Below are 20,228 nucleotides of genomic sequence, written 5' to 3'. Positions count from 1 at the left end.
GTGAATCACCCATCTTTTCCCTGAATGGGGAAGGATTACCACTTTTACCCCTGATGGGTTCCCTGTTACCACCCATTCACTTCCTTGCCCTAAACTTCCTCTGATCTAGCAAGCCACATGACAGCTGTCCTCTTAGATCAATCCTGACAATACAGTATGCAATAGCCAAAATGTACGAAGCTGAAGAGAAATACTTTGCAGCTTTGTTTCTGATGTTATATTCAGTATTATAAACATATAGACTTGCAGACATCTGATCTCAGTGGAGATGGAACACAACTCCGTATATCGACATTGCAGGTTTGTTTATGCTCATTCAATTTTCTTCACAACAAATAATTCCCTTCCACCCCCAGCTTAAAAGAAGTGCCCTCTCCTCTTCCTGAGCTCTTGTTCATGTTTCTTCTTCTCTTCCTCCCTGAATTACTATTTCTCTCAGCAACAGCTTTTGCCTTCAGCTTCTTAGTGGTTTCTTCCCACTGCCTGTACACAAACCCAGATATGTGCATTAAAAAAAAAAAAAAAGTTCATGGGACCTCATTGCCTTTTCTAGTTTTTTTTTTTTTTTTTTTTAATTTCAGGCTGAACTTCTTTCAGGAGGGTTTGTGCCCACTCCCCAGCCTTAAATTCCCTACAATCTGTGTGTTACACCCACTTCTCAACCACAGCTGTGTTCTCTGGTGTCACCAGGGTTCTCCTAACTGCCTAATCCAGGGCTTCTTTTCAGGTTTTGTTTGTGTGGTTGATTGCTTTAGATTTTCCAAAGTTTTCAAATGGACAAAAACCAGGAGAGAACAGTATAATAAACATATACAGTTGTTACTTAGATTGAACAATTGTTACTATTTTAATTGTTTCATCCATTTTATCTGCTAAATTTTTATTCAGTAAATTACAGAAATTCTAACGTTTCACCCTGAAATAATTGTGTTCTTTCATAAAAAACAGGAACATCTTCCTACATACCCACATTATCATATCACAACAAGAAAATTAACAACAAATGTGTAATATCATTTTATACACACAGTCTACATTCCTATTTCCTCAATTATTCTGGACATGTCTTTACAGCTGGTACATTCAGATTGCAGTCATGGATGTCCATTGTGCTTGGTGGTTGTTTCTTGGTTTTCACTGATGACCTCACTCTAGCATTTGCTTCTGTTACACAGTTCCTTGTTGGAAGACTTTCCCTTGGTTTCCATAATATCAACTCTTCTTTCTCTTGGTCTTTTACTCCTGATCATCTGTTTTCTTCATAGACCTTCCTTTGCTACTTGTTTTTTCAGTGTTGGCGCCTCACAGGATTCTGTCCTTGGCTCTCCATTCTCACCTTGAACTAGCTTCCCAGGCAATTCTCCTGAATAATATTCCACTGTATATATGGATACCATTTATTGTGTAGCTACACCACCTTTTGTTTACCCATTTATCAGTTGATGGATGTTTGGGTTGTTCCTACTTTTGGGCTCTTATGAATAAGGATCATGTGTATTTGTATACAAGTTTTTGTGTAGACATGTTTTAATTTCTCTTGTGTATATACCTAGGAGTGGAATTGCTAAGTCATATGATAACTTTATGTTTAACATTCTAGGGAACCACCAAACTACTTCTCAAGCAGCTATACTGTTTTACAGTCTCACCAGCAATGTAGAAGTGTTCCAATTTCTCCACATCTTCACCAGAACTTGTTACTGTCTGTCTTTTTTATTGTAGCCATCATAGAGGATGTGAAGTGTTATCTTATTGTGGTTCTGATTTGTATTTCCCTGATGGTTAATTATTTGAACATCTTTTCATGTGCTTATTAACCACTTGTATATTTTCTTTGGAGAAATATCTATTTAGATCCTTTGCCAATTTTTCACAAGTTATTTGTCTTTTTTATTATTGAGTTGAAGAGTTTTTATATATTCTAAATAATACTCTCTTTTCAGAAATGTAATTTGCAAATATTTTCTTCCATTGTAGGAATTGTCTTCTTAGTCATTTTATATGCATAGGTTCTAGCACAATAGGCATTCAATAATGATTTATTGAATTCAGTTGAATCTCTCATAGGTCTAATCATCTTTTTTTACTGTCCACTCAACTTCAACTTTCTTTCTTAGAGTATAAGAAAAATACAAATAAAAATGAAGAATATAGACTCTTTGGACTGAACATTATTTAAAACTCCAAAGTATACGTGGCTTATGAACACTAGGTTTTAACAAATTACTTAACTTCTCCAGGCCTCAGTTTCCTCAACTGTAAATTGGAGAGAGGTTTTGGTCATCTGTAAGCTTGCTTCCACTCCAACATTTAATAAGTTTAACAACAACAAAAGTCAAGACCATTCCTGGTGGCATACAGGGCTCGAAGCAAACCACTTCGAATAATCACCGTGTCTGCCTTGGTTGCTGGTATATTCCAAGCACAAAGTGCTGTGACCTACCCATAATAAGTAATAAACTAGATAGTATTACTTAATTCCCATTAAGCTCATTAGATCCCATACCTGTAAAGATCATCAAGATGTTGATGACTCCCAAATTTGTACTTTAGCCTCGACTCTTTTCATGATGAATTCATTTGCTGATTCAACACTTCTATCTGCAGGTCTAACAGACTTCACAATTGTAACATGTCAAAAATAGAATTCTTGATTCCCCACTCTTCCTCAAACGTGTTTCCCACTCCCCACTCCACACCAGGCTTTCTAATTTCAGTAAATGGCACCACCTCCAATGAGATGACCAGGCAAAAAGGTTAGAATCATCCTTAACTGCGCTTCTTCTTTAAAAGTTATTCAATTCATCAAAAAGCTTTATCAGCTCTACCTTCAAAACACACCCAAATTTGATCACTTCTTACCTTCTCCACAGCTTACTGCTCTAGGCCAATCTATGACCTTCCCTTCCCTGGATTTTTATAGTAGCCTCCTACCTTGCATCCTTAAATCTATTCTTCCCCACCTACAATCATTTCTCCACATAGGAGTCTGGATGATTCTCTAAAAACTTAAACAAGATCATACCACCCTTCTGTTCAAAATACTCCAAAGATTTCCTATCACATTCAGAATCAACCCAGGGAGTTGCTGGTAGAGTGGTATGTTAGGCCTTGAACAGTTCAAGTGACCTTGCCACTGTTTTATGTTTCTTGAACATACCCAGAATGTCCTACCTTAGAGCCTTTGCACCTACTGATCTCTGCATGCAACACTGGTTCACCTGAGATTTTGCTCAGCCCACTCTCTTGCTTCACTCAGGTCTCTGCTTGAATGTCACAACTCCAGGTAGGCCTTATCCAACACCCTTTCTAAAAAAACCCCTCTGCAACTCATTGTCCCTTTATTCTGCTTTACGTTCATTCATAGTACTTAATGTTCCCTAAAAGATAGTACATGTTTGTTGGTTCACCTCTGTGTCCCTTACTAGAATGTCAGCTCTAGAATTTAGAAGGGCAAAGATCTCATCTTTGTTTCACTTTCTTTCTGTTCCAACTTTTATTTTCGGTTCAGAGGGTACAATGTGTGGATTCGTTACATAGGTAAATTGCCTGTCACGGGGATTTGGTGTGCATATTATTTCATCACCCAAGTAACAAGCATAGTACCCAATAGGTAGTTTTTTGACCCTCACCCTTCTTCTACCCTCCACTATCAAGTAGGCCCTGGTGTCTATTGTTCACTCTTTGTGTCCATGTGAACTCAATGTTTAGCTCCCACTTATAAGTGAGAAAATGCAGCATTTGTTTTTCTGTTCCTATATTAATTCCCTTAGGATAATGGCCTCCAGCTCCATCCATGTTACCGCAAAGGGCATGATCTCATTCTTTTTAATGGCTGCATAGTATTTCATGGTGTCTATGCACCACATTTTCTTTATCCAGTCCACCACTGATAGGCATTTAGGTTGATTCCAGGTCTTTGCCATTGTAATAGTGTTGCAATAAACATATGCAGCTAGATGCCTTTACAGCAGAATGGTTTATATTCCTTTGGGTATTTTTTTTTTAGTATAATAATAGGATTGCTGGGTGGTGTGGCAGTTCTGTTTTAAATTCTTTGGGAAATCACCAAACTGCTTTCCAGAGCAGATGAACTAGTTTACACTCCCACCAGCGGTGTATAAGTGTTCCCTTTCTCTGTGACCACACCAGCATCTGTCATTTTTTGACTTTTTAATAATAGCCAGTCTGATTGGTGTAAGATGATATCTCATTGTGGTTGTTTGCATTTCTTTAATGATTAGTGATACTAAACATTTTTTCATATGCTTGTTGGCTTTGTTTACTGCCTGGTTTACTGATGTATTCTTAGTACCATTTCTAGCACACGATAGACATTCAATGAATATTGTTGAATACATAAATTAATGATATAATAATTACTATCTGAGAGAAAGCCCTGGGTCTGTGTCACTTACTAACTGATTTGCCTTAGACAAATTATATAATCTCTCCAAGTTTCAGTTTTCATCCCTGTGAAAATGAGCTAGTAATACCTACTGTGAAAGACTGTTATGAGGATTGGAGATAAGGGATGAAGGTGCCTCATATTAAGTGCTCAGAGTAGATGGACTAGTTTACAATTCATAGACCTGTAATTACCCATAAAAGTAAACATTCTTCTTTATGCATTTGGTTGAAGGACGAAGGGGATCATCAAATCTGCTCCCTTAGAACCATAATTTATCAACAAAGAATGCCATGCTAGAAGCTACAGAAGGAAATGAATCAATTTCATTGCAGTAGGCTCAGAGAGCTGGGTTAGAGATACTCTGTTCAAATTCAAGTCAAACCACTGCTTTGTTCTGTGGACTGCAGCAGGGTTGGAGGAGATGATTCAAAATGACCTCAGCTTTTGTCTAATTTGGTCCTGTGACCAGACCACAGACAAGGCCACATCCAGGGAACTGATTTCCTTTGCAGCTCTCTGCTAAGAGGCCCACTGACATGATAAAATGCTGTGCAGCCATTACATATTACTCAGCCATAGGATGAGGCATTTCTACGTGTTTGGACATGGAAAGACCTTCAACAGGTATTGTGGAGTGAAAAATTCAAGTTGTAGATGAAATATGCAGCACAAATGCACACCAACAACACTCCATTATACTTGTATGCAGGTTCCTACGTCTGTATGTAAACACAAAGCAGAGGGTCTTGGAGGTAGAAACCATGTCAGTTACTCTCACTTCCTCAGAGAAGCGAGGAGGACTGGAACTGGAAGCAGGCATCAAAGGAGACTTCAGATTTATCTATAGTATTTGTTTACAAAGATAATGTGTTATTTACATAATTAGAAATTAACTTTTTAAAGCTGCTCGAGCAAGATGATGCTAACACACCCCATTTGAAGTAAAATGAAGGAATTTACTTTTCCCTAACTAGTGGTTCTCAAATGGGCAGTCTCTCCATCAGAAGATCTTTGGCAATGCCAACATTTTCTGGATGTCACAAATTCTCCACGGGGATACTGGCATTTAGTTCCCCAGGGATGGGGGATAATAAACGTCCTATCATGTGGGGAAATCCTACACCACAAAGTAGTATCTCTGCCCAGAGGCCAACAGTGGCCCTAGTGAGAAACTGCACAAAAATTTGGTTTGGTTGTATTATCAAATCCATCTATTACTGCCAAGGGTGGTAGCTCACACCTGTAATCCCAGCACTTTGGGAGGCTGAGGTGGCAGGATTGCTTACGGCCAGGAGTTCAACACCACCCTGGCCAACACAGTGATACCCCATCTCTATAAAAAATAAATGAAGGAAAAATATATATTAAAAATTCACCTATTACCTATAATTAAGAGGTGTTTTTCTGTCTTTGATTTGAACTCCTGAGATGCCCACCACGTGTTCTGTCTCTCTGTATAAACCAGTGAATTTTGGTCGAGAAGTAAATTTTGGTCAGGAGAAGCAAATAGAAATCCATGTCAGTTGCTCTCAGTGGGAAGCCTGGGTTTTAATGGAGTCATTGGCTTAGGTTTGACACCTCCCATTTAGAGTATGTGAATATTTCTGAGAATAAAGGTTGTCTAGGCACCAGCCAGTCCCTTTGTACATTGTTGATACTTTAAGACAAATGTCCCATCAGCCAGCAGTCAGGCAAGACTGAGAGCCTTCAAAGGAAAGCTGCGAGCAGTCCTTCTCCGGTGGTTAGCAATTCCAACACAGGGCTGTCTGCTTTCAGACTACTAGCTCTCAGAAAGCAGCTTTCAACTCACAGGAGTAAGAGAGAGAAAGGTGATGATAGGTAAAACAGAAAGATTATGTGGTATTTTCCCTTTCAATATCATACCCTTTGACAATATTGTGGTTCATATATTCAATACATATTTACTGGGCATCTACTATGTGTCAGCATTGTGATAGGTGCTGGGGTGTAGTACAGAATGAGACATATATATGTGCGTTCTAGTGGAGAAGGCATAATAAACAGATACACATAAATCAGGTCATTTTAAATAGTGGTTACCATGTAATGAAACAGCATGGGGATGTGATTAATAACTAGTGGGATGACATATCATGGAGAGTTCCGTAGAGACACCTCTGGCAGGTGATCTGAGGCTAGCTGGGCCATGTTGTGGGAATAAGAATTGTGCTGTCAGTGGTCAAGGTGGTAGCAATGGAAGGCCTGTGACTGTTCCTGTCTCTTCCAGCCCAGCCCAGAGCATCATCAGTCTGCAATAGGAGATCTTGTAGGTTATCTGTGCTCCGGGCCTGGGAAAAATTATGAGAAACATTCACATTTCTTATTTTGTTTTCCAGCCATCTAAGCCCAGGCTTTCAGCTGCGTCTCAGACCAGGATTTCACCTGTATTTAAGGAAGTTGATTTCATTTGTTCTAGAGGTATTGGACTAGAGTTTGCTGATGGATAACTGGCATGGGACTTTAAAAATTACTGTTACTTAAAAACACTTGTATAGCAATTACTTTGTATCAGACACAGTTCTGAACACTATGAATATTAAGTCATTTAGTGATTACAACAAATCTACGTAACAGGAACAGACGACTATTATCCTTAGTTTATGCATGAAGGACAGTGATGCTGTTTCTTTAATGAAGGCCTTCCAACCAAGCACCCCTTCCAGGGATTTGCGGTGTGGTTCTGGCTGACAGGTAACACCAGCATTGGGTGGGGCAGACCTGGCAGAGGTGGCGGCGGCAGAGGTGGCGGCAGTGTCAGAAGTGCAGATTCTTGACCTGCCCTAGAGCTACTGAACCAATTCTGTGCTCTGTCAGTGATTCTGATGGATGGCCAAGTTTAAGGGCCAGTGATCTAGTCCATCTTTTCATTTTTAGAAAGATGATTTGAAAGATTAGCCTTCCATATCTAGCTAATTGTTCAAAATCAGATGTTTTATTAGTATGCACGCTTTCCCCTTCTTTGTTAAAGTTCACTTCTCAGGTAGAGCAACTGAGCACAGCAGGGTTAGAATCAACCCGTTAATCTGGGGTCACTACAGTAGGATGTAGTGCATGGGGGGTGGGGCTGGAATATGTGGTGACAGGGGCTGGGGAAGGGATGGGGGAAGCACTGCAGACCACAGGCCAGTGTCCCTCCCTGAGAAAGTACCTCCTCACCATGTGCGAGAAGGGGAGAGGGACAGACAGGGACATTGTCCTCTTACGGTGACATCTCATCCCACGTACAGCTAACCTACAGCAATTTAACAATATATCCTTGCCAGAGAGAAAGGAAGGAAGAAGAGAAGGAAGGAAGGAAGGAAGAAAGAAAAAAGGGAGAGAGGGAGAGAGAAATGCAGGCAGGCAGGCAGGTGATTTAATGTTGAAGGCATCCCTCTCACATTCCCATGAGAAGGTGCCTCAGAGAAAACCTGCATTTCCCTGGGGTTCTAGGTTACGATGGGCCTCTTAAAAAAGCACATAGCTTTTTTTTTTTTTTTTTAAACCTGAGAAGGGATCTAAAGATTTTTCGTAAAACACGATCCTGAATGCAAACCAACGGCATTGCCTGGTTGTCAGCCAAAAAACATGGTCTGTCTAGTGCTAGAAGAAAATGACTGGATTAAGCTTCCTGAGAGATGTATGTGACCCATTCTTTATGGGTGATTTAAAGGATTTTCAGGAGACATTTTGATTCCATGTATTTCACTCTGTGTGCTGACTTTAGACACTACCTTTCATGTAAGAGGCAACCACACTGAGTATGAAGGCCTATTTTCTGACTTTCTGTGTTGTCAAAGCTTAAAAATTGGCCAAGCAGATTCCATCCTAAGCTGTAAGATCCACACTGTGAGGGGGAAACTAGACTGAAGCCCTAGGAGGAAGCAAGAGCCTTACAATCACGGGTGGAAGCTGGCTGTGAAAACATCCACTGCGGTATTACTGTGCTTACACGGTGAGGAAGTGCTCCAAAACTCTACAAATTGCAGGGCCAGGTGTCTCTGGGTCTGTGAGGATGCTAGGCAAGGGGTCAGTGCAAGGCTGGGCATTCTTGCCCTACCCACACTGCCCTTGTCTTGGCAGCCTGAGCTCTACTCATCCACCCTCTGCATCCAGCCCTGTCGGTGCTTCCTGACCCTGTGGTAACACTTTCCTCTCACTGATCAGGCAGGGAGTGGACGCAGCAGGGGCTGTGCCCGGTCAACCTGAGCCTCCCTCTCACAAATGTGATCTGAGTGGCAGGCCATCTGTGGCCGGCCATCCAGATGGCAGCAGGCTCTGGAGCCATGAAGTCCTGTGGACTCTGGGCGGGTAGATGCCAAGCACGGGAGACTCACGGCAGAGACAGGCAGACAGAAGCAGGATGATGTGGGCCTGGAGTGAGCAACCAGCCATGTGAGTGACTCTCCTGTGCTGGTTTCCTGGGCCTGGCTGAGCCTGATTTGCTGTCCTAGGTCTCCTTTACCTATAACCTCATGCCAACCCCAGTCGCCTATTCATTGAGCTAGTAGGCAGCACTGGAGTCTGTCTCCTGCATCCAAACAATGCTTTACTGGAGCAAACAAGGAGGCTGGGCTTTACACTGTCCCCTGGGGCCCTCAAATGCCTGGTAAGGCTTTTACAAAGGAGCCAGGTCTCTAACCCCTTGTAGAACTCACTGTGGAGCTTCAATCACTTGTGACCTCTTGTGACCCAAAATGCAAACTTCCAGAATTTAGATGATCTTGGCAAGTTCATTGTTTAAGAAACCCCTTTCTACAGGACAGGTATGATTTTCCTGGGCCATGTAAAATGCCCACACTTGTTCTCTATCCTTCCTTTTCTGATGAGTTATCTGTGCCACAGACATGCTTGTCAATGTCAGGTATGAATTTCCCCTAGTTTATCAATTAGGCGTAGAAACAACAGTGGTTTCCAATGGTTTTCAAATTGTCAGCATAAAATCTTTTTTCTTAAGCTAATGTTGCTTGAAACCTCAGTACAGAAGAGATATAAACAGAGCTGCCCTGTGCGTTTCTTCTTTCAGCCTCCCTCCCCAACTCCACCTGCAGGAACAAGCATTCAGGGCATTGCTCAGGGCGGCAGATCATTTCATCCTTATCTAGAGCAAATATCATAGAACACCCATTACACATTATAACCCCTTCCAAGCTCTGGAAATACAGCAAAGTACAAGACACATCCCCAACATAAAGGAGAGGTGCCAGGCGAGAGCCCTTGCCAAGTTTGGAGGTGCGACTACGGCTGCAGGGCTGAGCTGGGAGGAGTTGCCAGGGGCTACAGTAGTTGGGGAAGGGGCCACTGACACCCAGTATTGTCGGACTGGAGCAGAATTTCAATAGGTTTACATAAAAAGAGAAGGTGAGGTCTGAGGGGTGAGGGTGGGGGTGCACGCAGACAAGAGGAGAAATGTGAGCAAGGGTGGAACTGTCTAGGCACGCTCAGGGAATGGCCAGCTGATGAATTGGGTTGGAGTAGCAGGGCACCCTCAGTGGGAAAATAGGAAGGAGCCAGAATTTGAATGTCAGGCTAGGAAAATTCAACTCATTTCAGAGACCATCAAGAGCCCTGAATGATTCAATTTAGGAAGAAAAAGAAAAACAAGATAAGGTGCAAAAATGAGACATCGAGCTGCTCAGTTGTGGTGTTTGACATGGATCTGCAGGAAAGGCCATGGGTCAGAAAAGGAAACGGTGGTGACACAATTCCCCACTGCTGACCCTCTTCCCCAAAGGGTCACATATCTTCCAGACTGAAGGCGAGCACATTATCGTCTACTTATTTGTCAGGCATCAGAAAGCACAGTGACTCATCTGAAGTCCCCCAGCCAAGGAGTCCCAGAGGCCCTGACTCACAGGCCTTCCCAGAAGAATTCTCTCCAAGCACAGACGTGTGATCACCAGACACTTGTTCATCGGCTGGTGAAAGCAGCCTCCTGGCCAGATCAGTGCTTCTTAGATCTTTCCTCTTCTGCTCAAACCCATGAACGGGAAACACCTGAACTCTCTCCCAGCCTCAGGCTCAGCCTGTTTCAGGCTCAGTCTCAGCTCTGCAGCCAAAGGAATCCAGAGAATGGCCCCGTGTTGAAGCCTCTCTTAAAACCATCAAAGCAAATACAAATACCTACACAAAAATACAGTAATTCCTTCTTATTTGTGTGTGAGCAATAAAAACAAAACAAAACAAACCCAAACACAGCCACTCTTGAAGCAGGCATAGGCATCAGCTGCAAAGGTGAAAGCTGTGCTCGGGCTACAAGCTTCCATGGGGACAACAGTGTAAGACATTCCCTCATTATACACAATTTGATGGTGACACATTTGGGCTAGCCACCTCTCTGGCTCTGTCTCTCTCTGCTACATAATCAATAGCCTGAATTTGTCCAGCAGTTGCCTAGAGTGAAATAGATTCTTCACATGGGAACATAACCAAGGCCTTTGCCCAATCACCCCAGGGATCTCAGCCATGTTTTTCCACAAGGCACACATCCACCTGTGTCACCCACTTCGTGGTGCAGGCACGAACAGAAAAGCAAATGAGATATTTAGAGATGACATCATGACTTGTGATGGAGTTGGAATTGAAGATCTTATAAGCAAAAGTTCAAAGAGATGCTGCTACTACTAAACAATATTCGAGCTCACAGAGGAACTCTACATATTTCTTCTCTTTGATCCTTATAAAGATTGGGAGACATGGGGAAGGTTCGTGTCCATTTTCTGTCACTTCCAGCAGAATACTTAAAACTGGGTATTTTACAAGGAAAGAACTGTATTTCTTGTAGTTATGGAGGCTAGGAAGTTCCAGGTTGAGAGGCCACATCTGGTGAGAGCCTTCTTGTTGGTGGGGACTCTCTACAGAGTCCTAGGGTGGCACAGGGCATCACGTGGCAAAGGGGCAGAGTGTGCTCACATGCTAGCTCAGATCTCTTCCTTGTCTTGTAAAGCCACCAGTTCCCCTCCTGTGGTAACTCATTAACCATTAATCCATGAGTGGATTATTCTACTTATAAGGGCAAAACCCTCATGATCCAATCATCTCTTAAAGGCCTCACCTCTCAATACTGCCCCATTGGGGATTAAGTTTCCATGTGAATTTTGAGGGGAGCATTCAAACCACAACAGTGTGTTTGGGCAGAGTGGTGAGAACAGAAGCATAAGGAGTCTGAGTGTCTGACACAAGGTCCCTGAACAAGGCAGCGCCTGGACACCCTCTCATCCTGGTCTTCTGGTTTCGGAGGCTGTGTTCTTTCCAACAACTCCATAGGGTAGATGAGAATCACATCGTCAGAAAAGGGACAAAGAGGGACATGGCCAGCCACCGTACATCCATCAGTGGAGGAAGGCTTTCTGGCAAGTGGGTTGCAATGGACTTCCCACCACCTTGCTCAGAATTTCCAGGAATCTGTTCCCAAGGCTCTGGGGGCCAAGGGCAGAAGATGTTCCATGGTACCCTTAGTCAAGGAAGCACATCAGTTGCAACTGCAGTCAGTGACTCAGCACCGATGGGAAAGCTGTCAGCTGGAAGCCAGGCCAGACACACTCCCTGAGGTCACTGGCTACAGTCAATGCTGGACGCGTCCACCTCCCAGTGCCCATTGTGACTCCAGAGGAAAGAGCTCTTCAAACAACCTCCTGGTGTCTGTGCCGCCTTTCTTCCACAATAAATATGTCATCTCGCCATTATTTTATATATATGTATGAAATACATGCATACATATATAACATTACATATATTACATATAAATTATTACGATTTATATAACATGTATAAATTATTATATAACATTGTATATAAAGTATTATATAATACATATTTATATAAATTACTATGTTATAATTACTACATAATTTATATATATGTAATGTTATATTACATGTAATGTATACATTGCAGTATAATGTATTATTACTACATAATTTATATATATAATATTTAGTATATACATAAATTTTTTTATAGAGGCAAGGTCTCGCTATGTTGCTCAGGCTGGTCTGGAACTCCCGGGCTCAAATAATCCACCCACCTTGGCCTCCCAAAGTGTTGAGATTACAGGCATGAGCCACTGTGCCTGGCCAGCCTTCATTGTTTTCCTATTCTAACTAGTTTTCTACAATTTTCTGATTAAAAAAAAATCCAAACAGTACCAAAGACTGTACAATGAAAAGCAATAGAGGTTGAAGTATAGGATTCTAGTTTTTGACACACAAATGTAATGCAGTATCTGGAAACTTCCATTTTTGCAAGATGGGAAAATTCCCCTTCCATTTCTGCTCTCCTCCTCTGTCCCTAACCTCTGGGTCCCTTAATATCACTGCTGCATGGCACCACAGTTTATAACTTGAATGTCTTGCCCTAGAAATATAATTCTTTGTGATGATATAGCTTGATTCTTAAAATTAAAAACAAGTGGCATGTATAATACTCCGATTACGGCAGCATTATTCTTTCCAGAGGCAAGTGGAGACCCTCAAAGAAAGATGTGCGGTCATGAGTCACTAAACATGTGCTGATCCAAGGGAAATAAAATTCAGCTGGGAGAAGGACGTGGGAAGGGATGGAGAGATGTATTGAAGTTATTTTTCCTCACCATGTTAAAGGCATTTCTCTAATTCCCATCACTGAATGGCAAGAAGGATGGAAGGAGCACAGTCAGGGACCTTCCTTCACATAATCATCTATAATTTTGAGCACCGACCATGTGCTGGACATTATGCTAAGTGCTTAAGAAGCATATTAAGAATGGTTCTCACCTTCAAGGGGAAAAGACAGGAAAACCAGTGTGCAGAGAGTGAAAGCTCCAAACGGCGGGAGTTTTTTCTTTTGTGGCTTGTTCACAGCTGTATTTATAGTATTTAGACTAGCCAATTATTGAATGAAAGAAGAGCGCAATGCCAGAGCTACGCATGGCTGCGGGAAAGGGAGACAGGCGGGGAGGAGCACCTATGAAAGCACTCAGGAGGAGGTCTGGAGGCCTCAGAGGATGCTCCCAAAGACAGCTTGGGTTGAATTTTGAAGACGTAGAGTAGGACATGGGAAAAAATTGGGAAATGGAATCCCCAGAAGTTTGGTGGAAGCAGATGAATTTGGAAACATTGAAGGATATGAGGAAGGAATGACAAGAGGGGCAAGAAGGGCCTTGTATGACAGGCAGAGAAGGCTGGCTGCATTCCAGGGGTGACAGAGCACCTCAGAGGGTTGTCAGCACAGGAGTAGTGCGGTCAGGCTGTGTTTTAGAGACTCTCTGTGTGGGTAGTGAGAGGGTAACCCAGGGGCTGGAGGAGTCCAGGGAGGGGCTCTGTGAAGAGACATGATAAGAAGCCGGCTAAGGTACTGAGGTTGGAGAGAAGGGCCTAGATCCAGGAAACATTTAGGAGGTAGAGTGTGCACACAGTTTGGTAGCTGAGGGGCTTTCTGGGATGGACAAAAAGTCCAGGGTGAGTTTCTGATCTGAGTGAATGGCGGGGGGGGGGGGGCTGATATCATTCACAGAAAGAGAGATTAAGAAAAGAGCAGTGGTTTCAACAAGTTGTGAGGAGGTGCTAAGTGCCACTGCGGATGTGTTGTGCATGTGGGATGCTCAAAAGGTGATGGCTCTCTAGATCTGAGAGTCACTGGCAAGTAAGTGGTAGTGGTAGATGAGGTAGATGGTAGATGAGGTAAGTGGTAGATGAGGCTGAGGACAGAAAAATATAGGGTATTATGCACATGAAACTGTATGAGAAATACCACCTTTAAGCATGGATAAACAGAGAAGTCCATGAAGGAGACTAGAAGGAGGTGAACTGGGAGAGAGGGTGTCACTGTTTCTGTGCAGTGGTATGCGAATGAATGAATGATGAATATATGTGTATGTGGAATGATTAATTATCTTACCTTTTCAAGATGGCCTTCCCATCTTGAACTTCAAGCATTGGACTATACAACCAGAATCTTTCCCCATTAATCTTGGTGCAGCGGCCACCAGAGGCATGACCTAGTTCTGCATGTGGTTATAAAGTGTCTCAAGGGTTTTCAGGAAAGATTGCAAGACACAGAGTTTTCCAACCAGTAGTTTCTCTGGCAATTAGCTTTATGCATTTTAAAAATAAACTTTCTATTTTATAGTAGTTTTTAGAATTTGAGAAAAGTTGAGAAGACAGTATAAAAAATTCCCATATATCTAATACCCAGTTTCCTCTATTATTCATGTATTACATGGTGCATTTCTTATAACTAACAGGCCAATACAGATATAGTATTATTAATTAAAGTCCAAGCTTTATTCGGTTTCCTTAGTTTTTAACTAGTATTCTTTTTCTGTTCTAGGAAAGCATCCGGGTGACCACATTCCATCTGCTTGTCATGTCTCCTTAGGCTCCTCGGGCTTTGACAGTTTCTCACACTTTCCTTGTTTTCTTGATGGCCCAGACAGTTTTGAGAAGTGCTCCTCAAGTGTTTATAGAATTTCCTTCTATTTTAGTTTGACAATTTTCTCAAGGTTGGACTGGGGTCATGGGTTTGGGGGACAAAGACTGCAGAGGTGAGGTGCCATTTTCATCACATCATATCAAGGTAGAGACCATCATCAGTCACCACTGTTGACACTGACCTTGATCGCCTGGCTAAGACAGTGTTAGTCAGACTTCTCTTCCTCCCCCTTTCCACACTGTACTCTTTGGGGGGAAGTCTATGTGCGGCCCACACGTAAGGAGTGGGGCGTTATGCCCCATCTCCTTGAGGAAAGAGGCAGTTAGCTTTTTAAATCTCACCCTGCCTTTTCTTTGAAGAGAATATCTCTTCAGCTTCTTTTCCTTTCTTTCAGACATCCTTTTAAGAACACATAGGCCTGTCAACTACAGAGCCTGACTTTAAAGGGACCTTTTATGGGACTTAATATTTCTAAATGTATCAACTTACACACATCTCAAAAACTCATCACAAGATTTTAAAATGCAGGTAAGGGGACTTTCCAGGCATGGAGGTCCCCTTTGAAGGAGCCTAGAAGGATACCTCCTTGTCCAGGGGTCCATCTGGCAAAGCCTCACCCTTCGTCTGCCCTGCTGGTGCCATGAACGAGCATGGCCTAACTGAAAAGTCAGGAATAAGTGACATCACCCCTCTCAGGAGAGAGGAATTGGAAAGGAAGTACTTGAAAAGAATAATGATGCAGAGGATCTTTTCATTGTGTTATAGATAAAGTCTTACTTTGTTCCAAAAACAACTTTGTTCCTATAAACCAAGAGTATCATTGTGAAAACACAACATGATCAAGGACTGCATCACTTCAAAGAGAATTAAGGCACAGAGTTTCACACTGAGACTGTAGAGAAAAGGATTATTATTTAAAGATACTGAAACTCCAACAAGAATAATCGTCATGTGAGTTAGGAAACCTGCGTCTTGGCACGATAAACGTTTACAACTTAATAAAACATTATTGCACTCTGATAAGATAAAACCTTAACCCCCTGCTTTGGTTCCCTTCAGTGGCTGTTTCCTGTCCCCCACCCTGCTCCCCTGCAACCCCCTCTGCCTCTCCATGGGTTGGGCGGAGCAAGGAGAAAACACACATTAACTGCTTTTCTCTCATTCTCTTTTCCTCCTTATTGCCTGGACTTTGAAGTTCAATGTCATGTAAACATTAACTTGCTTCTTAAATAAAGCTGCAAAGAGCAAACTGTAATCTGAGCAGATGATTTACCTCAACATTTTCTCACGAGCTCTAAGGATTCCGATTTCTTCTCTATCAGTATGTCTCTATCTCACAGAATTACTTTGAAATACTCTTAACTTATCATTATTATTGTTATTACTTTGGTATTGGCATGTTTTCCAAAGAATGCCTCTTTGAGATGATTTTAGATAATAATGTCCACTGAGTTTAAAAAATGTTAAGTTAAATTTTTGTTTTTTAATTAAAGAAAAAACATGTTAAATAGCAGCACAGTTGGTAAAAGATGGGGCAAAAATTATACTGGCTGAAGTTTGGGACTCACTAGACACTTTCATTAGTCAGTTTCACAAGTAAAACCGATTGTACAGGTAAAGCCTTAATCATCTTATAACTTTAGGAATAACCCACAGCGGCGAAGATGGTACATTTATTTGTTTTGGTAATCACCAGCCATGGTCTGCTTATATTACCAACAGTGTTTGTTGGTTTGTCTTTCATACAGTTGTGCTAATCATGGTAGTCTAAATTAGTCTAGCAAACACTTCAACTCACCAAACTATATGCTTCACTAATGCAATCTTTGCCAAGCTAGTGTTAAAAGGGAGGTTTTTCTGAATTTGCTTTGGAGCTGTTTTTATATTTTCTCCTAGGTTACATTTTATTTTTCCCAAATTAAGGAAATATACAAATACAGTAACTTTTCCTAACCTTGAGGACTTTAATACATGTTGCAACCCGGGCTGCTGCAGAAAGGACCCCTTAGTCATAAAAGCCTGACCCTGTACAAATTATATTTAATTACCTGCTTATATCTCCACTGTGCGTGGGTTCTTTTGCCATGTATAGTGTATGTCATTTAAAGTTGGCTTGCTGGACCTGAAGTGTGTCAATGTATAATCTCAAATAAATGAAAGATGGATACTAAAAAAATGCTAATTTTCTTAATCTTTTTTTCCCTGCACTGAGATGTTTTTCCTCGACAGACAATTAAATATTTTTGAGCCTTTGCTAAATTACTATGTGGTTAATTTTGCTCAATGGCAGGAAGCTTAGATATTTGTAAATTTCCTCGTTGCACCGTTCCTGATTAGTTGAGCTTTTCTAAATACCAAATGGACCAGTTGCAGTCAATTCTATCACCACCATGATCAACTTACATTTATCCACAAAACACCTGTTTATCCACCAAAATAAAGTTCTTCACTGTTTTAATTCGCTTTTGAGAACTGTCATAGACACAGAACAAATGGCTGTTAATGTTACAGAGTTTTGAATTTATCTTATGATATGATCACTGCTGTTTATACCCAACTTTCAAAGAATACCCTTTTTTGTTGTTATTCTGCTTGTCTACTATTATTTTATCTTTATAAATACACTCTTCATTTTACAAAGTGACTTAAATTGCTTTATTGATTCCAGATAGCAGGGGTAATATACCCAATCGACTTTGAAAACAAGACTGTTATCATCACATGATAGCTGAATAATAGATTGACACTTTTTGCATTCATACCCATCTCCAATGCCTTTTTCTTTCTCTTTCTCCCTCCTTTCCTCCTGTCTTTCTTTACTTTCTTCATCAATTATTTATCGAGCATTGACGTGTTAGGCACTATGCTAAATGCTGGGGAATCAATAATAGATAAACTCTTGGTCTCCATGAAGCTTATTCTATTGATTTAAAATCTTTCCTATCTGTTTGTTCCAAGGGTCATTTGGAGAAAATACACTAGTGGAATTCATGGGAAAGAAAGCAAACGTAGACAGCTTTCACTAAGTCAGAGAAAAAGTATGTCACTAACCTTTAGCTGTTACAGTGTAATCTTCTTTTCCGGCTCTGGTTATATCAACAGTTCCTCTTTTCCCCAAGAACTGGCTCTGGAAAGGGCATTCTTCCTCCTCTAGCATAAATAACCCTGGGTGGGAATGTTTAGATGGATATCAGTTGGATGAGACCCAGGGCGGCAGAATAGACCTCCTAGAAAACTCAAGGGCCCATATTCATCTGGTAGGACTGCCTGAGGCCTTGGCTAGAGGGCTTCTGTAGAAAACCACAAATGCACAGGAAGAATTGGAGAAAATCAGATAAAGGCAAACCATTAAGTGACACATGTACAGAAGGGAAGCAGTTAAGAATTAACTCAAATTAATTTAAGGCTACAAGAGCAAGTGGTGCAATGGCTTAGTTAATAAGAAGCTAGTCTCCAAAGCTAGGGCTTTTGAGCCAAATGACTAAGGGCCTTCAGAGCTACCAAGAGGCAGGTGGCTGGACAATGGGACCTATCACAGAGAGAATCACAAATCATCACGGGGACTAGGAGAATGCACTATAAAACGGATGAAAACAGATTTGTTCACACATCCATCTACCCATATATATATCTGTTGTTAATCGATTCAGCAAATGCTTGTTGATAACCACCGTTCTAGGTGATGGTGCTGGGGATACAGCAGTGAACATGCCCTCATGAAGCTTAAAATTCAGCAACAGGCAGGGGGCATGTTGAAAAATAAACTGGAATGTAGATAGGGGTTATACAAAGAAAAAGACAATGTCAAAACTTGAATCTGCTGAGTTTGGCTAGTTTCTTTGGAATACCAGGGCCCAAAGAACCTACCCCTTCAACATTTTGCTAGTCTGAGGTTGCATCCCTCTTTAGTCTTTCTCTCAGCTCAGTAAGACCATATAAGCATCGACATCTTTAGGCTTGGGCTCATCTATACTGAGGCCTCCAGTCCTGCCTTAACAGGGAACATGAAACCCTTGGATGTCTGCACTTGCCTAGGAATCAGCTTCTTGAATTTCAGATTTCTTTACTGTTTTTGACCTCTAAAAATTGAGCTCAAGTCCCTGGCTTTCCCAGGCTCAATATTTACCCAGTGTTCTTTGCTTAACTGATACCCATCAATCTTTATGACCCTACTCAAATCCCTAACGTGAAGAATTGGAGTTGGGGGTGTAACAGCCCATTCAGGATGTATAGTAAGTGCAGTCAGTGAACAGAGGTGAGCAAACCCAAAACTGAGATGGATTAAACACCTGGAGGCCAGATCAGGAGGTGTAGATTACAGGCATCATAGTTTATGGAGAACACGTTTTTTCTAGAAGACTCTCCCAGAAATAATTCATGCTGTATTGTGATTTGAAGACAGTTTAATGGTGAGAGTAAGGGCCTCTTCATGAATAAAATCAAGGAAAATATTGTTTGTTAATTCAGACGAAACAGAAGGGTACAGGATGAATAACTACTTGTAGAAGAGTGATTGTCCTGGAAGAGTCTGGAAAAGCTAGGGAGGAAGGATTTATCGCTGTGTCTTCAGCACTGGTGGGAATGGGTGGATGGATGATTGACTGGTCTTCCTGTCCATTTGGAAGCCATGTCCTATCGGCATGGACTATCATAATTTCATTCATTCATTCATTCATTCATTCATTCTCCTGTTTATTTTATTTTTTTGAGACAGAGTCTCACTCTGCTGCCTAGGCTGGAGTGCAGTGTTGCCATCTCAGCTCACTGCAACCTCTGCCTCCTGGGTTTAAGTGATTCTCCTGACTCAGCTTCTCAAGTAGCAGGGACTACAGGCACAAATCACCAGGCCTAGCTAATTTTCATATTTTAGCAGAGACATTGTTTCTGTTGGCCAGGCTGGTCTTGAACTCCTGACCTCAGTGATCTGCCCATCTCAGCCTCCCAAGGTGCTGGGATTACAGGCGTGAGCCTCTGTGCCTAGCCTCCTTTTTAAATCTAGATACTATTGAATATAACTTGATAGATAAGACACAATCCCTTTCCTCTTGGAGGTCCCAGTCTAATGGGAAATGCAGGGTTATACCCAACTAATTAAAATACTGTGGGTTGAGGTTTTTGACACAAGGTTCCTTGGGATCTCAGAGCAGAGGCAATCTAAGGCTCTAATGCTTCCAAGGAAACTGACAGAAAGCATGCCTGAGGAAGTGACCTTTTGGTTGGAGAAGGGTCTCAAGGGTCTTTCCAAGGTAGGTTTTTTTTTTTTTTTTTTTTTTTTTTTTTTTTTTTTTTTTTTTTTTTTTTTTTTTTTTTTTTTTTTTTTTTTTTTTTTTTGTCTTCGCTTAGCTCTTCCTATGGGAAAAGACTGTTTAATCTACCATGAATAGTTCAGTCTTCTTGAAAAATACAG

At 41.5% G+C, this 20,228-nt stretch overlaps 1 long non-coding RNA gene across 1 annotated transcript; it reads right to left on the bottom strand.

Annotated features, from left to right (window-relative positions):
• Positions 1-202: 202 nt before the first annotated feature.
• On the bottom strand, positions 203-18,155 carry LOC119466683. Its single transcript, XR_001823604.2, has 2 exons — positions 17,873-18,155; positions 203-483 (listed from the first exon to the last, which is right to left on the bottom strand). It is a non-coding gene; the product is annotated as an uncharacterized LOC119466683 (long non-coding RNA).
• Between the last annotated feature and the right edge of the window lie 2,073 nt (positions 18,156-20,228).

The sequence above is a fragment of the Cebus imitator genome, unplaced genomic scaffold (assembly GCF_001604975.1).
Source record: "Cebus imitator isolate Cc_AM_T3 unplaced genomic scaffold, Cebus_imitator-1.0 Scaffold30, whole genome shotgun sequence".
Lineage (NCBI taxonomy): Eukaryota > Metazoa > Chordata > Mammalia > Primates > Cebidae > Cebus > Cebus imitator.
This window is presented reverse-complemented; position numbering and strand designations above follow the sequence as displayed.